Source organism: Physeter macrocephalus, unplaced genomic scaffold (assembly GCF_002837175.3).
Source record: "Physeter macrocephalus isolate SW-GA unplaced genomic scaffold, ASM283717v5 random_743, whole genome shotgun sequence".
Classification (NCBI taxonomy): Eukaryota; Metazoa; Chordata; class Mammalia; order Artiodactyla; family Physeteridae; genus Physeter; species Physeter macrocephalus.
This window is the reverse complement of record NW_021146029.1, coordinates 1-22735: the sequence shown is the minus strand read 5'-3', so window position 1 is coordinate 22735 and position 22735 is coordinate 1. Positions and strand designations below refer to the sequence as shown.

The 22735-nt window shown below is 50.3% G+C and overlaps 1 protein-coding gene across 2 annotated transcripts in view; it reads right to left on the bottom strand.

Moving 5' to 3' along the window:
• Positions 1–13378, bottom strand: part of EMP2 (epithelial membrane protein 2) — a 35759-nt gene extending 22381 nt beyond the window's left edge. For both annotated transcript variants that reach the window (XR_003678699.2, XM_007101638.3), the window contains exon 1: positions 13261–13378. The gene's annotated coding sequence lies outside the window, so the exon portion shown is untranslated. The remainder of the gene's footprint in view (positions 1–13260) is intronic.
• Positions 13379–22735: the final 9357 nt, after the last annotated feature.

Genomic DNA, 22735 nt, shown 5'->3' with positions numbered 1-22735 from the left:
TGTGTCCCCTGCATCGGCAGGCGGACTCTCAACCACTGCGCCACCAGGGAAGCCCTAAACTTACATTTTTATAAAAAGAAACCTTATATCGCAACCGAAATGGAAAGTTGGCAGTTGCCTGCCATAAATAGAGGGTGCTGGGAAGAAAGAAATACAAGGAAAACAGAACAATGTTATTCAATTCCAGCTAGAAACTGTTGCTGCTCAAGACTCTGAGTCCAAGGCCAGCTTCCTTTCCCTTTGCTGAAGCAGGATGTCGCATGTGTTTGGGAAGTTTTATTAAAGACATATTAGCACAAAACTGAGATTTTCTCCTTGGAGGTTGGGAGGGAATTTAAAAGAGAATGATTTATGGGGCTTCCCAAAAAAAAAAAAAAAAAAAAGAGAATGATTTAAAAGGGATTCTATCTTATTTAATGCTGTGTATCTAGTCCACCTGAAGTATCTGGGATCATTAATTTTCTGTGTCAACTTGGCTGGGCCACAGAGTTTCTGTGAGGGTGTCTTTGGATGAGATGAAGGGTTAAATCAGTGGGCTTTGAGTAAAGCAGATTGCCCTCCATAATGTGGGTGGGCCTCATCTGATCAGGTGAAGGTCCAAATAGAACAAAACACTGACATCCCCCTCACCCCCGAGCAGCCTTCGGACTTGAATTGCAACATCAGCTCTTCCCTGGGTCCCCAGCCTACCAGCCTACCCTGCTGATTTTGGACTTGCTAGCCTTCATAGCTGCGTGAGCCAATTCCTTAAAATAAACCCCTCTCTCTATATATAAACACACACACACACACACACACACACACACACACACACACACACACACACACCCCTCTACAATCACATGTGACACTTCCTTAAAATAAATCCATCTCTCTATCTCTCTAGCTCTAGAGTGGAAGATGGATAGATAGGACTATGTAGAGATAGAGATAGAGAAAGATAGATACACACACACACACACACACACACACACACACACACACACACACATCCTATTGGTTCTATTTCTGGGAGAACCCTGCTTCAGAGCATCTCTCCATTGGGGTACCCAGCCCATACAGACTCGCTAACCTGAGAGCTGGCAGGTCATGTCCTTTAATTAGGGGTTTGGGGGCAATAACAGGAAGGGATGCCCTCTATTAAACACCCAAGATCAGGCAGATGCTGAGCCAGCTAGGGAGCCATCCCCATGAACTTGAAATGACACTCTAACATTTCCCCACCAGCATGACCCAGGGGACTGTGAGGTTGCCCTGCTGGAAAGAAAGGCAGGCCCCCAAACCTCTTGCCCTTCCAACTGGGGAACCTCTGATGACGTGTGTCTGCAGCTATGACACAGTCCAGCCATGGAATTGGGAAACAGACCCCACACAATGAGAATTGCAAACTCATGCAGTCTTAGCTGAAAGGCGCTGTGTAATCATGCAGAACCACCCCTGCCCCAGCCTCTGCCTGGATTATTTTTATAGCAACCAGTTTCCATTTGTATGGGCCCCAGGAATGGAGACCTCACCATTTCCTGACACGGCACCTGATAATTGGGCCCTGAACATTAGAAGAAGGTTTTCCAAACTTCAGTCACTGGCTTACCTCCTTCCTGAGTACCACTGTGAGATTTTACTTCATATTTGTCATTAAATAAACCCACTCTCTAACAGAAATACATGTATTTCAGGAAGAAATATTTTGCTCCTGGGAATGGAGAATCAGCATGACCTGCCACAGAGATTGATTGTGAAAATTAATAGCCACCCCCCGCAATAAAGTTCACAAGTTCTGGTTCAATGCTGTTGTCCACCAAAGGGCTGAGTGAAGACCTGCTCTGTCTGGTTAAAGAAGGAAAATTAGAGTTGAAGAGACGTCTTCTCCTTGATAGAATCCCTGGCGGCCAGTGGTTAGGACTCAGTGCTTTCACTGCCATGGACCTGGGTTTGATCCCTGGTCAGGGAACTAAGATCTCACAAGCCATGTGGCGTGCCGCCGCCCCACCCCCCAAAAAAGGAACAAAAACAACAGAGCATGACAGCCATAAAATGGAATACTACTCAGCAATGAAAAAGGAACAAAAGGAACAACATACTACATGTACAACACCATGGATGATTCATAAAACCTTATGCTGAGTGAAAGATGCCAGACACAAAGAGTTCACACTGCCTGTGACATTGTGACTTATAATAAAAAATATAGCTTTAAAAAAAAAAAAAAGAAAAAGGAAAACTAGAGTTGAAGAGGTATCTTCCCCTTGATGGAATCACAAGAGCTGAAAGACCATTGAAAAGGGAACCACTTTGTCATTGAGTGATTTAATGTCATTTAATGTCATATCCAGCAGCACCTAAAATCACTCTAGCATCGTGCAGAAAACAGCCTTACGAAGGGCTCTGCCTTCCACGGATTCCAATTCTCTCTCAGGTGGTCCCCATGTGCCCTTCAGTCCTTCCCACCATCCCCCAGCCTACTCAGGTGGGCCCAGCCTGTCCCAGACCTAGGAGCCTCGCTTAGCCCCAGGGGCCCTGGCCCCCAGCAACCTGCTCTAGATCTATAGGAATTTCACCAGTGGAAGTTTCTTAGGAGCCAGAAACTAGGACAGGACTGGACACTGAATTAAAACATGGGGAAGCAGAGAAACTGGAGCCCTGATCCACTGCTGCTGGGAGTGTAAAACGGCGCACCCACTTTGCGAAACAGTCTGGCCGGTCCTCAAATGATTAAACATAGAGTTACCATAGGAGTCAGCAATTCCACTCCTGCGTAAATACCCAAGAGAAATGAAAACACTAGCACAGAGAACTATACTCACTGTCTTGTAATAACCTATAATGGAAAAGAATCTAAAATATATATATATATGTACATATATATACACAATAACTGAATCACTTTGCTATACACCTGAAACTAAACAACATTGTAAATCAACTATATTTCAATAAAATTTTTTTAAAAAGGAAATGAGGGCTTCCCTGGTGGTGCAGTGGTTGAGAGTTCGCCTGCCGATGTAGGGGACGCGGGTTCGTGCCCTGGTCCGGGAAGATCCCACATGCCGCGGAGCGGCTAGGCCCGTGAGCCATGGCCGCTGAGCCTGTGCGTCCGGAGCCTGTGCTCCGCAACGGGAGAGGCCACAGCGGTGAGAGGCCCGCGTACAGATAAAAAAAAAAAAAAAAAAAAAAAAAGGAAATGAAAACACATGAGCAACAGAAACGTACAGGAATGTTTACAGCAGCATTATTCACAATAGCCAAAGGGTGGAAACCACCCAAATGTCCATCAACTCATGAATGGATAAACCAAACGGGTTATATCCACACAACAGAGTATTATTAGGCCATAAAAAGAAATGAAGTACTGATAGACTCCACAACATGGATGAACCTTGAAGACATTATGCAAAGTTGAAGAAACCAGACCCAAAAGATCACACAGAGTACGATTCCATTTATACAAAATGTCCAGAATAGGCAAATCAATAGAGACAGAAAGCAGATTTGTGGTTAATTAGGGCTGAGGGGGAATGGGAAAATAGGAGGGTGATCTCTAAAGGGTATGGGGGGGTTCTTTTGGCCGTGGTGAAATGTTCCAAAATTGACCATGGTGATGGTTGCACAGATCTGTGGATATACTAATATACACTGAACTGTACACTTTTAAAAACTCATACAGAAAGAGATTTTAAAAACTACAATGAGAGAGCTCTGAGTTCACTGGAGGCTGGTATTTCAACACCCCCAACCCCCTGGGTCTGACACAAGGACACCTAAGAGCCTTCTGTGGCCCCTGAGGTGGGAAGGAGGGTAGAAACCATGGGTAGGACCCCAGGCCTTGAGTTGGTCTGAGCGAGAAGTCCCACCCCACCCACCTTGGCTCCCAAAGGTGACCATCCCACACCTACAACTGACCACCCACCCCCTAGGTCTGGGACTGAGCCAGCCCCTCAATTTCCAGGACACCACCCCAAGAGGTGGGGAGCATGTGACTCCATTTCCCAGCCATCTGTCCTGAGCATACAGTAGGTGCTACTCGAGGACATGAGGACATGGACCACTCACTCAGTCCTGACCCTCACAGAGCACCCCAAAGAACCAGCGGGATGAGTCAGGTCCCCAAGCTGTGCCCTTCCTTCCCCAAGGCGGGGGGCGGGAAGAAGACTGAGCTTGCTTCCCCCCGACCCGCACCCAGGGCACCAGGATGTTTGCACGAGCCGTTCCCTGTCTAGAAAGTTCTTAGATCTGGGGGATGAATGGCTCCTTCCCTTCATTCAGCCTCAACTCCAAAGCTCCCTCCTCAGAGAAGCCTTCCCAGACCATCCAAGATAAGTGACCCTGTTTTATTTCCCTTAAATCACTGTACATCATCTGCTGTTTTCTTCTTGATCTCTAGTCCCATCTTTTGTTCCATCTCGTCCCTCTAGACTGCAGGCAGGGGCTTGTGTCTGTTTTGTCCCTGCTGTGTCCCCAGTGCCCAGGACAGTGTCTGGCACGTGGTGGTTCGAGGGATGGTGACCTGTCAGGCGCTCCCCTCCCGACTCAGGCCTCACCCAGAAGGCCCAGAGCAGCGAGGAGGTGATGACCGGGAGAGTGTTCAGTGAGGGGCCCTCACTGGTGATGAAGGCTCAGCATCCTCCTGTCCCTTGGGATTCTCACAGCCTCCAGCTCACCTCTGAGTGCAGGAGCATGCATATTCCAAGGCTCCTCATCCCCTGCCTGGAAACTGCAGAAAAAGCACCTGGGACAACACAGGTGAGGTTCAGAGGGGCTCAGGCCAGGCTCTGGGGCACACCTGGGGCCATGAGCCCAGGGAATGGGGAGCATAACTTCCCAGGTATCTCCAGACTTCTCGAAATTCCTGGGGAGAAGGGGAAGCTGCGAGTCCTTAGCAGCCAATACTCACCGCAGCTGGGGGTGGGCACATCATCCAATGAAGGGGACCTGGATGGGTCATCAATGGTGTCAACACCACCACCATCATTCTGCCCTGTGTCCCACCTGTACTATTCATGACCCACACTGTCTTTAAAACACGAGTCTCAGACTTTCCTGGTGGCACAGTGGTTAAGAATCTGCCTGCCAATGCGGGGGACGCAGGTTCGATCCCCGGTCTGGGAAGATCCCATGCGTGGAGCAACTGAGCCCATGTGCCACAACTACTGAAGCCCGTGCGCCCTAGAGCCTGCGTGCTGCAACTACTGAAGCCCATGAGCCTAGAGCCCGTGCTCCGCAACAAGAGAAGCCACCGCAATGAGAAGCCCGTGCACCGCAACGAAGAGTAGCCCCCGCTCGCCGCAACTAGAGAAAGCCCACGCGCAGCAACAGAGACCCAACGCAGCCAAAAAAAACCCAAACAAACCACGAGACTCACTTGATTAATTTTTCAGTGTGTATTATACCATAAATGGAAAATCAGTATCACTTGCCAAGCGACTGACATTTTACTAATACACTTAAAAAAAAAGATGAGCGTATTACAGTTTGTAACCTTGCCTGTATGCTACAGAAATCATCTCCAAATGCCTGTGGGCGTGCAGACCACACTCTGGGCGGGAAGATGATTAAGTCTCTTCTGGGCTCTGGCCTAGAAGAATGTGACCCCGTGTCACGCTGACATAAAGGGACACTGACCATGCCACTTGGGCCTGAGGCCCTCCAGGCAGGACCAACTGCAGGAGGGGGAGGGAGCCGCTGCCCAAGCCCCTCCCTCCCCTCCTCCACCCCACCCCTGCAGCCTACAGCTGGCTCCTCACCCAAGGTGTGAGGGTCCCCCTTCTGTCACCCCTCCCTGGAGTGGTCTAAAAAGCAGGAAGCCGGGAGGACACCCTCTCTCAGCTATTCATGCAGCAGATTTATTGAGCACCTACGGCACCCTTAGCTCTGTGCTGGATGCTGGTGTTACCCCAGGGAACTCAACAGATCTGGTCCCTCAAACAAAGACCATCAGAAGTAATGGAAGTGATTACCGATTAGACAGAGGGTTCCTGTCCAAAGCAGGGTTCCCAGAACACCCTTCTCCATTCCACACACATGTGAAATACAGGAATCAAGATGGTTTTGCCCAGGGGAGGGGTGGGCGTGAGTTCTGTTCTCTTGACCAGGTTGTTAAGGGCAAAGGACCCTCATGTGGTCCAGCACCCTTAGGACCGAGAAAGCTGACTTTGGAGGAAGAACACTGGCGTCCAAGACACCCACTGGCACATCTGCAGCAAAGGCACTTTCTTGGCCCAAAGGGGCAGGACTGTTTCAAGAGGATGCATATATCTGTATTGAAAAAGAGGGATGTTGATGGGATATATCCATCCAATAGAGCAGGGTCTGTGGGGTCCATGAGACTTGGGTTCAATCCTAACCCCAAATTTTTAAGACCCCATTTCTTCATCTATAGGGCAGGCGTAGTCCTTACCTCATACGGTTGTTGTTCATTTTAAATGAGATAGAGGATGTAATGCACATGGCCCAAGCTGCTCTGCACCCTATAAATGCTATACTAATAGCAATGGTAAATTATTGCTGTTAAGACTGGCAAAATGTAAGTCATTTTCTCCTATTCTCAAACACCAACCTAAAGCACAGTTCCCGACCCAGGTCTTTCTGTGTCTCTCTGAATTTTCTTCAAAGGCCCAGACTCCCATTCCCAATGGTCTCCTCGATACCTTTCCAGGGATCTCATAATGGCCCTATTAACACACCTTAAATGTACCATGTTGCCCCCTCCCCAAACCACCCCTTGTCTGTTAACAGCACCCAGACAGGAAACCCATCATGCCCGTGAGGGGTCCACAAAGGGATGTTTCAAGGGGCATGTTCCATGGGGGCTGGATGGCATACGTCCCGGTTACCTTGCCCCTGAATTACTGCACTGCTGCCACCTAGTCTGTCTACCATGCGCCCCCATCTCCTAAAGTTCCCCACCCCAAAACCTACAAAACTCGCACTGCTTACTGAATTCAGGGAAGACTATTTCATTATTATTGAACTTCATGTACCCACGTAACCCATGAATATATTCTCTCTGTTACAAACAAGACTGGAGTCCCGTGGCCCATTCCTCCCTCTCCCCTCTCCCCACGGCAGCCACACTGATCGATTCTGATGTATCCTTCCAGCCACTTTTCTTGAATACGTGTACTAGGTATGAGGCCATAGGAATGCAGCGACATTTATAAATAGCCTATTTTTCCATAAATTGTTTTGCTACTTGCTCTTTTTTTTTTTAAGTTCAATAGTATCTTATAGATTTTTCTATACTGATGCACAGAGATGAACCTCGAGGTTTTTTTTCTCTGCGATCCAAATTTTTTAAAAACTTTTTATTGAAAATATAGTTGACATACGATATGTTAGTTTCAGGCGTGCTACATAGTGATTTGACATTTGCACACATTTTGAAATAATCTCCATAAGTCTAGTAGTTCAATATATTACATCCCATGGCTTATTTAATAACTGGAGGTTTGTACCTCGTAATCCCCTTCGCCTATTTTGCCCCTCCCACCCACCTTGAACGTCGTTCTTTTTAACTTCTGTAACATGACTGATGGATATTTAGTTGCTTCTAGGTTATTTCCACTTTTTTCCTTTTTCTCTCTCTTTTTCATCCCAGCATTGCTGTGTGAACATCATCATGCCTGCCTCCCTAGCCAGGTTCATTGGGATGTGGAGGGAAGCCCCCTTCACCTTCGCCCTCCCAGCTCTACCCCCCAGCCCTGCCCTCCCTTCCCGCACCTTGCACTGCAGGCTAACTGGACGCTCAAGGCTTCTCAAGCAGGACTCCTGCCTGCAAACTCTGCCTTTTCTTTCCCTCCCTTCTGCAAACCCGGAAACATCACTGCCCAGGGAAATTCTAGGGACTCTTCCGAGTCCATCTCCAGTCCTACAGCCTTAAGGAAACTCTTGAACACCACGACATGGGCTTCCCTGAAACCCCATCTCGTGACCCTGGTCCTGGCGCGTACATCCTTGGACCCAGCATCCTCTTCGCTGGACTGTAACCTGCTTTGAAGAGAGGGAAATCCCCCTTTGCCTACACAGCTCGCTGCCCCGAGTCACTTAATAACAGCCATCAAGATGAAATTGGGCAAGCCAGCCCCTCCCTCGGCTTTCCTTTGGTTCAAGCAAACCACAGACATCTCAAGCCACTTCCATGTATAATACATCAATACACCGACTCCTCCGATCCCTGGAACAACCGTCCGAGGTCATCCAGGCGGCACGATGACCCTCATCAAAGATGGAGAGGACTCCCTTGGAAACTGAGTGGCGGGTTTGGTCTGAAGCGGAACATCGGGGCCTCTTTGCAGAAGACGAGCTTGGGTGGGGAGCTTACAGACATTTCAGGTTTAGTCATGTTGTCAAAAGGATGAACATCTCAGCCCCAGTTATGTGCTCTCCCAAAAGGCAGTCAGTCAGTCCTGCCCTAAGATTTATGCCAAATCCAAGGATCACCTGTGCTTATTAATTATACCCTTCCATTATTTTAAAATATGCTTTAAAGTTTAAAATATCAACCTAAGTTTCACCCTACACAGTAGTGAAACTTTGGGTCTGTGTGCTGTTTGTGTTTTTTTCCCAACTACCAACTGAGAAAAAGACACAATTACTCTTTTTCTTTTTATGTTCAGCTGTGAACTTTTTAAAACGATCTTGGTTACCACCAGGGATAACACGCTTTGGGAAACGTTCATTAGAATAAGATGAATGAGATTTTGGGTCATATTTATTCACTGAAAAATTTTTAAACGAATTTCATTTTAAGGAAAAAGAGCCCTCCAGAGAAGTTTGTGATCAGAAGCGCCAGAAAGAGAAATCTTCAAAGCGACTTCTCTATCAGGCAAACTTACTTGCTCTTAGGCTACAAGCAATTTTCACTGAGGGACTTAACTTGTCCATCTCTGCATCCTTCAGGGTGATAGATGTTTCACATCCAAATTTCTCAGAACAATCTTGACGCCAAATATCACACCGGGGACCGCTCCCTCAGCTCTAGACCCAGGAGTGCTAGGAAGCTTCTAGAAGCTGATGTCATCCGACCTGTCTGAGGAGGGCAGGAAGCTGTGCAATCTCTTCACCCTCAGTTCCCTTTTGGATCAACAGAAACCCAGCCTCCCCAGGAAAGTGAGAGCCCTGGAAATTCAACTATTCAGGTCAACAACTCCTTGTTAAACCCTTGAGATACCATGTGAACAAACCAAGTGTCTGCGGATGGGAAGACGGTCGTCCTCCAGCCTCCGTCTTCCTACTCACCCCCACCCCCAGGATGGATGACATCCCCAGAGCCCGACCACTGTGGCCTGGAGGTGACTTACTGCCTGAGCATGGCTCCTGGCCCACCTTTCCCCGATCAGCATCCCAGACGGATGACACATGCCATAAGGGTCCCTGACCCTGGGGACCTGGCCTGGAAACCCAGTGACCACTCCCAGCCATCAAGCTCCTCAGCAGTGAGTCCCCAGACCCAGATCTCGTCCAGGTACTGCCGCCAACTTGCTGAGTGACCTTGGGTGAGTCACTCCACCTCTCCGAGCATCCTTAGCTGGCAAACTGGGACTTTCTAAGGCCCTTATGTCCCTGAAAATCTTAGTCCATGGCTGCCCTGAATGCAGAGCGCTCTCACCCCTGCCACCCTCTGCCCAAGGCTTGGCTGCCTGGAAGAGCCCCAGTGACTGGAGCAGAGCAGAGCTAGTGCTGCCATGGGTGTTGGGTTACCAGGCCGGCACTCTCCCTGGGTAGCAGCTCTGTCTCGGATATTTTTAGACTCCCCCCTCGGCCTGTCCCTAACAAGAGCCAGATACATCTGACAATTCGCCCCATGGGTCAGTCCTGCCAAAACTGCACTTTGGGGTCACTCCTGCAGGGAGCCAGACTCCATCGCTCCTGGGGTGAGAAAGGGAGCCTCCTCTTCCCACCACCCCTACTCCTACCCCCATCCTTCCCTGGACAAGACGAAGCCAAGGGTCAGGCTCCAGTTCTGTCTAAGGTGCCAGCTGCCCTCGCTCCCTGTTTCAGTTCTGCTGCCTATCGCCTAAGCCCAGTAGGACGTCCCCGGAGCCCATCCTCCTGCACTGGAGTCCTGTCGCCGACCTTTAACTGCCTCTTCTGGAAGGACTCTGCTCCGCAGTCCCAATGCCTGGGACCGCACCCCACCTTTGGGGGATGGCTGCCACCACCCCGTGGCTGGAGAGCCCACCCCCATCCCGCCTTAGCCCCCGAAGCCCATGTCAGAGGCCTCACTTGTCCACAGAGCTGGGCAGCGGCCGCATGTTGCAACACACACACACACACACACACACACACACACACACACACACACAACTAACTGCACCTCCCCAGGACAGTGGCTGCACTCCTGCCTTCCAGGCAAATCCCGCCAAGCAGCCAGCAATCTACCGCCACCCCATCTGGCCTGGAAAGGCATTCATGTATTTTTGTCCCGACAGACTTCCCTTCCTGGTCATGTCTGGCAGAGTTTACTATGACAAAGAGGCAGCCTCAGCTGTGCCCCCGTCAACCAGGAAGGCCGCAGAGGGCAGGAGAGTCAGCATGTGCCTGGGGTGAGAAATTAGCCTGTTGAGCCTCCCCGTGAATCACCTGTTGCTGGAAAATGGAGAGTCCGTGCGCACACACTCGTGGTTTCAGCTCCTGCCCCGCAGATATTATGCACGAGGCAGAGAAAGGAAATCTAGGTGAAACACTCACTTCCATTCCAGAAACAAAGGCCTTAGACATTACTTGTGTGTGCAGGGGAGCGGCGGGGAGGGCTGGATGGTTGTGCCCTGTATTTACAATTAGTGGCCACAGACCCCTCAGCCCCTCAAGAGCTGTGCCCTAAACTGGGGCCGGGAAGCCAGAAGAGGGCTCGGCCCCTCCCCTCTGGGTGGGGCAGTGCAGTGTCAGCCCCACCCGGCTGGGCTGGCCCTGCCCTCACCCCTCCCCACCCCGTGGGACACCTCTGCGGCTTCCAGCATGAACACCTGTCCCAGATTTCGGGTGAATCTCAGTTTCCCCACTGGAGGGACAGAGGCGGCTACAGGCTATGCGGCCCATGCCCGGCCTCCCCTCCCCAATTCCCGGTGGGGCTGGAGGCAGCTGATCCAAAAACCCCCAGTGGGAAAACGGGTTCCGCACCCTCCTGCCATCCCCACGCCCCTCCCTCTGCTGTGGCCTTGGTATCTGCCAAGGCCCCCGTGGGTGCCTGGGCCCTGATTTCCCCAGGAGGGTCTCCCCCTGACTCTCCAAAACCCACCAGGGCATTACCGGGTGGAAAAACGGGGAGGGCTTGCGGGGAAGTAGATGGAGGTTCAAAGCCTGGCTCTTGGCACTTAATTCACTCAGGGACCTTGAGAAACTGACTTAAGGTCTCTGACCTGGCTTTCCCCACCTGCAGCCCAGGAGTGGGGATGGGCCGGCGCAAGGGGAAGCTTCCAGGAGCGCTGGAGGGCACGGGGCAGCGCGCTCCATCAGAGGCTGATGGAGAGTCATGACGGGCCTGGGAAGAGAAATTGGCCAGTTGAGCCTCCCTGTGAATCACCTGTTGCTGGAAAATGGAGAGTCTGTGCGCACACACTTGTGGTTTCAGTTCCTGCCCTGAAGATATCATGCGCAAGGCAGAGAAAGGAAATCTAGGTGAAACACTCACTTCCATTCCACAAACAAAGGGCCTTAGACATTACTTGTGTGCGCAGGGGAGCGGCGGGGAGGGCTGGATGGTTGTGCCCTGTATTTACAGTTAGCGGCCACAGACCCCTGTGGCAGCTCCATCAGCTGTGGCAGCTCCATCAGAGGCTCCATCAGCTTCTGTCCCCTTCCTTGTCCCTTCCAGGCTCCTGGGGAAACCCGGCTCGTGTCCCTTCCTCATCCGCCGTCCACTTCCTTACTGAGGCCAAATTCTGGGGAGAGGTGGCCAGCAACCGTGAGTGGATTCTGGAATTTCTAACTGAATCAAACTGAAGCACAGAGGTGGCTGCAGACTCTCTGTTTAATTGTGATAAAATATACATCACAGAATATTGAGCATTTTAGCCACTTTTAAGTGTAGAATCCAGTGGCATTAAATACACTTACAATGTTGTGGAACCATCACCACTCCCTATACCCAAAATGTTTTCATCCTCCCCAGCTCTGTACCCATTAGCAATAACTCCCCATCCCTCTCTGCCAGGCCCAGGTACCTCTGCTCCACTTTCTGTCCCTCTGAATTTGCCTATTCTAAGTGCTTCTTGTCAGTGAAATCATACAATATTGGGGCTACCGGCTTCTTAAGACCCTCTCCAAGCCCGTTACCTTAGTCCTCACTCTGTCTGTCACTTTCTAGACTGGCCTCTGCATTTTAGACACAACTAAGTTAAAAGATCACCCCACCTCACCCCACATCTTTGCAGCTCGGGAGGGGGCACTGCCCCTTTTCCCAAACCTGAAACTGGGCTGTCATTCTTGTTCCAAAGTAAGAGGTGGGTCCTGTAGTCCGGAGGGAGGGCTTTGCTCTCTGTAGTCTCCCTCAGGCACAGGTGCCCCCAACTAACCCCCATTTATGAGGTTCCCATGTCAGTCCCAAATTAGGGCCTCCCTGGGGCATATTTAGGACCCTGGATTTGGGGAGAGTGTATAGTCCTCCTGTATACGAGCTCTAGGCTCCCCCTTCTCCGGACCCATGGGTGGGGCCCTCGCAGCCCCCCAAGCCCAACCGGAGTGAAGAGGGGACAGGCGTCATGCAAGCAGTGCCTCCAGCTCCTCCGCTCGTCCAACCTAAGGCAGTTGCTCCCTGACGCTGGGGGGCGCAACGGAGCCGCCGCCGGGGCCGAGAGGGGACCCAATGACCCAGCCAGGGCGCAGCGGGTCCCGCGCGCTCCGTGAGGCGGGGCACAGTGCGCCAAGGCAGCGGGGGCCTTCACACGACGAGAGGGGGGCTACCCGGGACTCCGAGAACCCTGGGAGTGGAGTTGGCGGGGGCGAGGGGAGTCGCCCTGACTCCTCCCCAAACTTTTCCCGCCCGCCTCGACGCAAAAGGCGAAGGAAGCAGTCCGGGGGTGGGGAGGTGGAATTCGGGGTGCCGAGCGAGCTTGGCGCAGGCGGGAAGTCCGCGCCCTCGCAATCTGGCAGAGGAACAGTGGATTTTCGGCAGGGAGGGGCCTCGGCCCCTCCCTGTCCCCCACCAATTGCAGGGACCTCTCTGGGTCCGGTACGTGCAGGGGCTGGCGACCCCGCTGCCCCGTCGTTCGCAGCCCGGAGCCCCCCGCTACCTGCGCGCGGCTCCCGGGCGAGACCCCGACTCACCGGATGCTGGCGGCTGGACAGATAGTCGGGCTGGGGCGCGAGGCGAGGCCGCCGGACTGTTTTGAAGCTCTGGGCTGGGACTGGGCGCCCTCCCTCCTCCCTCTCCGTGGCGCCGAGCCGCCTCCCCACGTCCCCCCTCCTTCCCCGACCCCGCCTCCCGGGTCGTGATGTCAGGAGCCCGGAGAGCAGAGTGGGAGGGACCGCGGGAAGCGGGTGGAGGGGGGACACTGGAGAGAAAGGCCGGAGCCTGGGGAGCGCCCCCAGCCCGCCTCCCTGCGCTACTTTGGCCAAGTTTAGGGCAGAGCTGATAGCGCAGTTCGGGGGAAAGAGGGAGAAATCCGAGCTTCCTCGCAGCTGGAAGGCTCTCCGCGCTGCGCTCGCCCTTACGGGTTTCCAGCTCCCCCTCCTCTCCTGCCCTTCTTCTCCCCCGTTCTTCTCTTCCCTTCCGGTAAGGATTAAGGACGAGTGTTCTGGAATCCGACTCCCTACTTTAGAACCCCTTACCTGGCACTTTTCTTAACTTAGTGATCTCCTTAATTTTGCCTGCCTCAGTATCCCCTTCTGGAAATGGAAGTCACAATAGGACCTCTTTCCTCGGGTTGTTGTAAGGCCTGAAAGTGTCATACCTGCGCAGTGCCTGGTACATAGTAAGTGCTCAGTTAATCTTAGCTATGGTTATTTTTATTTTCCTACATAGAGTCCCTGGCCTTGGTGGGAGGTGGCAGGGCAACCAGGGACGCAGTCTTAGGACTCCTCCAGGGTCTGACTCACACAAACCACCACCCATATCTTTTGACCCCACAGTCCTGGAATTTACTGTCCCTGGCAATGACATCAAAAGACAAGGAAATGTCTTTCTCTCCACCCTCAGTTTCCCCATCTGGGAACTGAGAGGGCTGATCTGCCCTGGAGGTTCTTATGGGATGGGGAAAAAGGCCAGAGGGGCCTGAGCCCCATCTGTGGGGCTGTGGAGTAGGGAGGGAAGATTTACTGTATTGAAACACTGAAGCAATTCCAAAACAGGACCGCAGCATATTACAGTATATTTTAAGCTTTTAATTGAACACATTAATGTTATTTGCGCACACCCCAAAATATAAGGCGATGGACTTGTGCCACTAACAAAAGAATTAGAAACCCTTTTAAGAAATGCTAACTTATTATGCAGTAGCTGGTCTGGCTGGGACGCCATGCTTAAACTTTCTGATGCGTCTTTTTTCAATCCTGTTGGGGAAGTCTGCAAGGGGAGAGCCTCCTTGGGTCTAAATTAGAAATCCTTAGGCGATTTGAGGCCCCTTCCAAAGGGCCACCCCACGCCCCATCTTGAGGTGCCCCATCTTGAGGTTCCCCAGCTGGCCTAGTGTCTGACCCGCCACATCTCTTTTAATTTTGAAATTCTATGGCTAATCAAGACTTTCATCTCCCAAGCAAGAGATTCTTTGTAGGGCTGGAGAGGGGGTAGGAAGGTGTTCATTTGAACTGAGACCCCACATAAAAGGGGAGGAGAGTGGGGTCTGGCTGCTGCAGAAGAGGGCCATGCAGGGCCCACCCACCAGCAGGGACAGTGATGCCTGCCTGTCCCATGGCCACCTGGAGAACAGAGAAAACCCAAAAGTCTCTCCCAGAATGGACAGTCCAGGTAGAGGCTGGAGCAGGTGGATTTCTGCTGTTTGCTGAGCCCTCGCTCTGTGCCAGTTACTTTACAAATACTGTCATCAATATAACACAACAGTCCATGAAGGAACTAAGGTTCAGAGAAGCTACCTAAGTAACTCGCCCAAAGGCCCTATTCAAGGGATGGAGTGTGGATCCGAAGTCAGACTGACTGTAGCAAACCCCGCTCTCCTCCTCCCACTATATCCCTATTTACAAAATGCTCACCAGGGTCAAGCCATAATTTCTACCATACCCACTAGCCACCTGAACTAGTATTCACTTAATATTTTTCTTTAAATCAACTCTATTTATTTCACTATATTTATTTTTAAAAAGGAAGCCCTATATCATCACGGTAAACAGGAAACCAATTCCAACCACCAAAAACAGAAGACAAACTTACAAATATAAACACTACCCAGAGAAAATAGTGTGAATACATTCTAACCAGATACTGTTGCTTGAAAGAGTCCATGAACCTGAGGTTTAGGATCTATTAAAAAGGGAGATCAGGGCTTCCCTGGTGGCACAGTGGTTGAGAGTCCGCCTGCCGATGCAGGGGACACGGGTTCGTGCCCCGGTCCGGGAAGATCCCACATGCCGCGGAGCGGCGGGGCCCGTGAGCCATGGCCGCTGAGCCTGCGCGTCCGGAGCCTGTGCTCCGCGACGGGAGAGGACACAACAGTGAGAGGCCCGCGTACCGCAAAAAAAAAAAAAAAAAAAAAAAAGGGAGATCAGCAAGAGTAAGATGGGTGTTAGACTCACGCTAGCACAGAAGGAGACTTTCTCCTTCTTCTAATCAGAAGTATTGCAAGATCATTGGAAAAGGGAATGACGTTCTCACTCCATGATTCAAGGCTGGGCAATGCCTCCTCCTCCAAAAATCACCTCCCATTTGCCTTCTGGTGGGGCATGCCCCACACGAGGAAGCACCCGGCCAGACACCAAGATGCCTCTCTAGGACCCAGAGAAAGGAATGATTGATTGCATCTCTCATTTGTTTCCAAACCTTCTCCAGAGCCCCACCTACCTGTGCAATTCACCTGCTAGTTGCACCTCTTAGTTTTCTCTCTTCAAATATACACACCTGTCTCTCCAGGAAGATTGGAGGCAGAAACCTGCCTTAGACCCACTGTATCCCCACTCCTGGTGTTTCAGTAATAAGTTTGAATCCTCAGCATGGTGTGGGCGAAAAGTAAGAGTGTGTTCAACTGAGTTCTGGGTTCCAATTCTTCACCCTGCTATATAGTAGTATATATCCACACTGCAGCTATAATCTCCTGGCTAGGAGAGCATACTTACCCCCTTGGCCTTGAGTTAAGCCATGTGACTGGTTTTGGCCAATGAGATATTAGCAGACTTGACACATGCAAAAGCTGGGAATGTGCTTGAGCGGTAGGGCTTGCCCTCTTGTGCTTTTGCCATTTGTATAAGCAGAATAAACCTCCAGTAGTCCATTGGCCCAGAAAAATGAGACATGGGAGCAGAGCTTCCCTACATGACCCACGGAACTTCCATATGGGGCTCAGAGTGCTCCAGCCAAGCTGCAGACACAAGAATGAGAAATGATGTCTATTCTTGCACGTCATTGAGGCATCACGGTTGTCTGTTTCACAGCTGTAGCTGGTTGATAAAAGGATCATCTCATATGGGGAGAGAGAACTGTAAGGAAGGCATCCGAAGGCATGGGAGGCCATGGAGAAGGCTGGGGCGTTCATTCAGGGTTGGAAAGAGAAGTTGGTTGAGAACTCAGTGGTCCCTTGTGTGCCCTTTCTGGCTTGAACGTTTTAAGGTTCTGCCAGTTTCTTGTAACCTATTCCTGTTGACTCTTTTCTGTTCTCAGAAGGAATGACTTGGGATGGCCATGCCTGGGGGCAAATCTGATCCCCAACCTCAAGGCAGCCCAGTAGAACTTGGAGTTGTAGCAGAAGAGCTGATGGAGAAGAATATGTGGGCTCTGGTCAAAAAGGATGGAGATCTAAAAGAAAATGTAACCTAAATTCATAGAGTCATGATGGGAATAGATCAAATATGAATGTGATTCAACCAGCGAAAACTACTTTTGGTTGGTGGGTCAGTTTCACAGATGATAAGGGTTTTACTAACTTCCATTTAATAACCATTTCCTTTGCAAACAAACTGGTAGATAAGATGGCCCCGTGTGATCTGCCACCTGGTGTTCACAGTCTTGTGTACTCTCCTCCCCTTAAGAGTGGGTGGGACGTAATGACTTTTCATGACTAGAATAAAATGAAAAAATGATGGGATGTCACTTCCATGGTTAGGTTATAAAAATTATGACTTCTGTATCACCAGCACATTCTGTGGCCCTCTAGACTTGCATGCTTTCATGAAGTACACTACCATGTTAGAGAGACCCACATGGCAAAGGACCAAGGGAAATTCTGACCAACAGCTGGCCAGGTACAGAGACCTTCAGTCCAACAGCCCCGAAGGACCAGAATTCTGCCAACAACCATGTGATCTTGGAAACAGATCCTTCCCCAGTTGATCCTTCCCCAGCTGTGGCCGACACCTTGATGGCACTGAAGCAGAGGGCCCAGTTAAGACAAGCCCAGCTTCCTGACCCACAAAATCTGTGTTAAATGTGTGTTGCTTTAAGCTGCTAAATTTGAGGGGGGTGGGGTTGGGTTCTATTGTAGACTTTGTATCAGTCATGATAGGTTAGGTTATGGCATGATAACAAATGATCCCACGATCTTTATGGCTTGCAACACAAGTATTGATACATCTTGCTCACAATATATGTCCATTATGGGTTGATTTTGACCATGTGTCCATATCATCTTTACTTCAGGAGGCAGGCCAGTGGAGCAGCCTCTATATGGACCATTGCTGGTCTCAGGGAATTAGGAAGATAAGACGATGAACCACTCACTGGCTATTAAAAGCTTCTGCAGGCTCACATTTCATTGGCAAAGCAAGTCATGAAGCCAAGCAGCAAAAAAATCTCCCACTAGCCATGTTATCTTGGCAAGTCACTTCACCTCTCAGGGTCCAACACTATCTTTGCATTTTGCTTACAGTGCTAAGTGCTTCTAGGTGTAGGAATATAGCAAGCACATCTAAAGGCCTGGAAAGCAACATTTTCTCTTGGCTACTCTTCCAGATATGGAGCAGGATCCTCCAAACCAAAGGCCCTGCCATCAGCACTTCTAGACGGGGCTTAGCTGGTTTCCCATCTTGCCATTGAGAGACATCTGGGAAAGCCCTTAGCGCCTGCTGTATGGAGAGTCAAGAAATCTGAATTCCCAGAGTGGGATCTGAGAAATATGCTCTCTTGAGACCATTTCCTCCCTGTCGCCCACCTCCACAGATGGGGTCGGGGGCAGGATGGAGACAATGCTTTCCAGCAGAGAAACAAGCCCTCGTGTCCTCCCACTTAATGCTTGGAGCTCTGGGTCTCACCGTTCCTCTTTGTCATAAAATTTCCTGCCAGTGCAAGAAGAATTCACAGCACAAATATTGTCCATTTGACTTATGACTGATCACCAAAGACAACAGCCACAGAATTTTCCAAACCTCTGGAGATTCCAGCCATGCCCATGCTGTTTTGGGCTTTCACTTCTCCCCCCGCACCCAACAGCCCAGGTAATGAACACAAGTGTACTGTGACCAGAACCTGAGGGGTGAGTCTGGGTTTTTCCCATTATAGAAATGCTTGGCATTGAGACCCAAAACATCTGGCTGCTTGACTGCAGCTCTCAGTCTGCATCAGGGGTTTTGGCACCATAGGGACAGAGCTTCAGAGCACTCCCAGATTTGAATCTCCCTGAAATACAGTCAGAAAGAGTAACAGGAAGCGGGGAAGTTTGCTCCTACCACCAATGTCATTACCACCCAAACGTCTGGCGCCCAGATGGCCCATGGGATGTTCTTGGCAAGTCACAGAAGAAGTCCCCAGGTGTCTCCCAGCATGCAAGGTGGGTAGAGGCCAGTTCTCTTGGCCCATCTTCTGAAAAGATGGAGTACAGTTTGGCACCGAGGAGGAGAAGGAGAAGAAAAAATTCCTGTTGTTAATAGTGTCCCAGGGTGTGCTCTTGTTTTCCTGGGATCTTAAGTACAATCATAAATATTATTCCTTCAGTCTTTGAGAGCATCCTTTGTACTTTTCTAAATATTTTTAAATTTTCAAAGAAATATCCTTTCCTTCCTTCCTTTCTGCCAAACAATTGCTCAGGGAAATAATAATTTTCCAATCATTCACTTAAAGTATACTTACTGTGACTCTTTTGGGTGCCAGGCACTGGGAAAAGAGCAGTGAACGAACTCGTCAAAAAACCTTTGCTCTCTGGAACTTACCAACCTCCACTGGTCAGTTCTATTCATTATCCTGCTTGATACTGATACAGGTTTTGTTTTGCTTTGCTTTCTAAGATTCCTGGATATGTTTGTGTATGTGGTTTGTCTCTTAGGCTATAAAACCATGGAAACAACCCCCTAAGCTGAGTAAACTCTCAGCCCAGCCAGGCAACCCCAGCCTCAGGCCTCAGGACTCAGGCCAGACTGACAAACCCTTAGAATCTTTGGGTATAGGGAAATACGGATGTCTTCTATTTCCAGTGGAAGACACACACACACACACACACACACACACACACACACACACACACACACACTACACTACACTCATGGTCTCGCAGTTTAAAATTCAAAGAGTGACAGGGCAGGAGGAGACCCAGAAATTCCTGTCTGTTCTGTGCTTCCGGGCAAGAAGGTATTTAAACCATTCTGGGCATTTCTTGATCTTAAAGTCCTTATACCTGAACAGTCTGGAACTCCCTCCTTATATGGGATTAGAATCCTTTTGGACACAGCCCATTTCTGTTTGCTCCCCTGCACGACAGCCCCTGAGAGGTGGTAGCCCTGCATAAGGCAGCCTCAGCCTCCAGCGACCAGCACAGAGGAGGTGCTCAGAGGCAGCAGGCCTTTCTCCCATCATGTTATTTACAATCTGTAATTATATTTGTTAATTTTTTATGTGTGTGCTTTCTCACTCATTGTCTTCACTCCCCAGTAGAACACAAGGTCCCCAAAAGCAGAGGCCGCCTCTGTCTTGCTGGGGCTTTTTCATCCATGTCTGAGCCATAGCAGGTGATCAGTCAGGGTTTCTGTTAGTCTTTAGGGTGCCTTTATGAAAATTAGAAAAAAATACCCCTTCTGCACTTGTTATTCAGAAAAAAAGCATCCTTTTAGTGCATACAGCTTGGTATAAAGATGGCACTTTCCTGCAAAGGAAAAAAAATGCCCCTTGGGCTTCCCTGGTGGCGCAGTGGTTGAGAATCCGCCTGCCGATGCAGGGGACACGGGTTCGTGCCCCGGTCCGGGAAGATCCCACGTGCCGCGGAGCGGCTGGGCCCGTGAGCCGTGGCCGCTGGGCCTGCGCGTCCGGAGCCTGCGCTCCGCAACGGGAGAGGCCACAACAGTGAGAGGCCCGCGTACCGCACAAAAAAAAAAAAAAAAAAAATGCCCCTTCCTCCAAGCAGACACAACCCCAAGCCAGGCGTATGGCTGGATATCACCCCTTACCTCTCAGCTAGGAACTCTTGTGCCCAAACTAGGTGACAAGAGGCAGGAGCACAGGAATCAATAAATATTTGATGAATGAATTAACGAATGAAATTCAAGTCTTTGAGGATATGTGGTGTTTTTAAGAAATTGTCTGCAAATTCTTTGATACTCAGCCCACTGAGAGCTTGCGCTCATCAACTGGTGTCCAGTCGACCAGCAGAAAATGGTGGAAGTGATGCTATGTCACTTTCAAGGCTAGGTCATCAATAGCCATGCAGGATCAGCCTCATTTTCTGGAGCCAGGCGCTGGGAATGCAAAGATGAGCAGTGTCCTCGTGGAGCTTACAGTCTGGTGGGGTGGGTTATCATGCGGATGGCCATATAATTTATCATCCAAAGTAAGACATTTTTAAGAGTGAAAGGGGTGCTATTAATAATTGCAGTGGGGGCTTCCCTGGTGGCGCAGTGGTAGAGAGTCCGCCTGCCGATGCAGGGGACACGGGTTCGTGCCCTGGTCCAGGAGGATCCCACATGCCGCGGAGCGGCTGGGCCCGTGAGCCATGGCCGCTGGGCCTGCGCGTCCGGAGCCTGTGCTCCGCAACGGGAGAGGCCACAGCAGTGAGGGGCCCGCGTACCACACACACACAAAAAAAAAAAAAAAAAAAAAAAATAAGTGAAGAAACAAACAAACATGTAATTACAAGTTGTGGCAATGGCTATTAAGGAAGTGAAAAAATATCAGTGATCAAGGTATAAAAAAGTTGTAAGACAGTCTAAAAACAGACTGGGGGAGGGAGTTGCAGCAGACAGAATAGTCACAGGGCTCAAAAGAGGAAGGCTCCTCTGAAGAGGTATCTTTGGAGCTTGGAAGGTAAATGACCCTTGAGGAAGGAGCTGGAAGATTTTAGAATGCCCAAGTCTTGTCCAGAATCACATGGTGAATTGGAGGCTAGAATGTCAGAGCTCAGGTTGTAAGATTCCTGGAGAAGGAGAAGGCATTGACCGTTCATCAGTTGGTGCATCCCCTCCCCACGTAGCTACAGGGGCCTCCCCAACTCACCCCAATTCCGCATCGCACCGCAGAGCCTAAGCCCAGGCTCCCGGGCTTCCTCTTTGCTCCAAGATCGTGAAAGTCTACCAGACACTGGTCCGATGGCTTAGAAACAGTTATCCCAGGACCTCCTTCATGGCAGATCCCAGATTTGGAGGCCAAAAAACTGGCAAATGAGCCTTTGGCTAAAGATTAAGTAGGGAGATATTTTGTTTTTTCCTGAAATGGGCTCTGAACATTCCTGCTGTCAGGAAAACTAACCACCTCTCCAGCCACTGGCTTCCTATGCATGGCGGGGACCACAGCGTCTGTCGAAGTCTTCCCCTGAGCCCAGCTCCTGAGTCACCCTCCCTCCCTGCCAGCAGCCTCAGCATTGCCTGGGAGCTTGTTAGAAATGCAGCATCTTAGGCCCAGCCCCGACCTACTGAATCAGAATCTGCATTTTAACAGGACCCCCAGAAGGTGCACATGAACATTAAACTGAGAAGCCTTGCCCTACACCATGAGGTCACATAGGGGTCTGTCCACATGTTGGGCTCCCAAAAGACGACTTAACGGTGGTCAAGGCCATGCAGAGCAGTAGAGCTAATTGCTGGCCTGGAGAATCTGAAGATGCTCAGCTATCCTGCAAAGGTCTGGGAGAGCTGACCGCGGGGCACCTAGGGCCTATGGGTTGTCAGGGACCCAGGCTGGTCCTAACTGGTCCAGTTTATACTTCCCAAAGTGAGGGACATACACCCTGGTGGTCCTGGAGATGGTTTCAGGGGATACATGGGCATGTAACTAGTAACACTAAATCATGGATTAAGAATGCTCTTCTCTTTCCAAGTCCCATTCAGTCTGATGATCACAAGGAGAAAGGCTCATGTGGGTGCTAGGATGCCTTCAGCACCTCTGGATGGAGCTTGGTGATTGATAGGCATTCTAGGCTGCCTGGATCCACATCCAGGCCCTGCACCTCTGTGTTAGTCTGCTCAGGCTGCCATAACAAAGGAACACAGATGGGCAGCTTACACAACAGAAATGGACTGTCTCACAATTCCGGAAGCTGGAAGTCCACGATCAAGGTGTCGGCAGTGTTAGTCTCTTGTGAGGCTTTTCTCCTTGGCTTTTCGATGGACAACTTCTCCCTGTGTCCTCATACCGTCTTTCCTCTGTATGTGTGTCCTAATCTTCTCGTCTTCTAAGAAACCCGAAAGACCTCATTTTTATTTTAATTACCCCTCTTAAGACCCC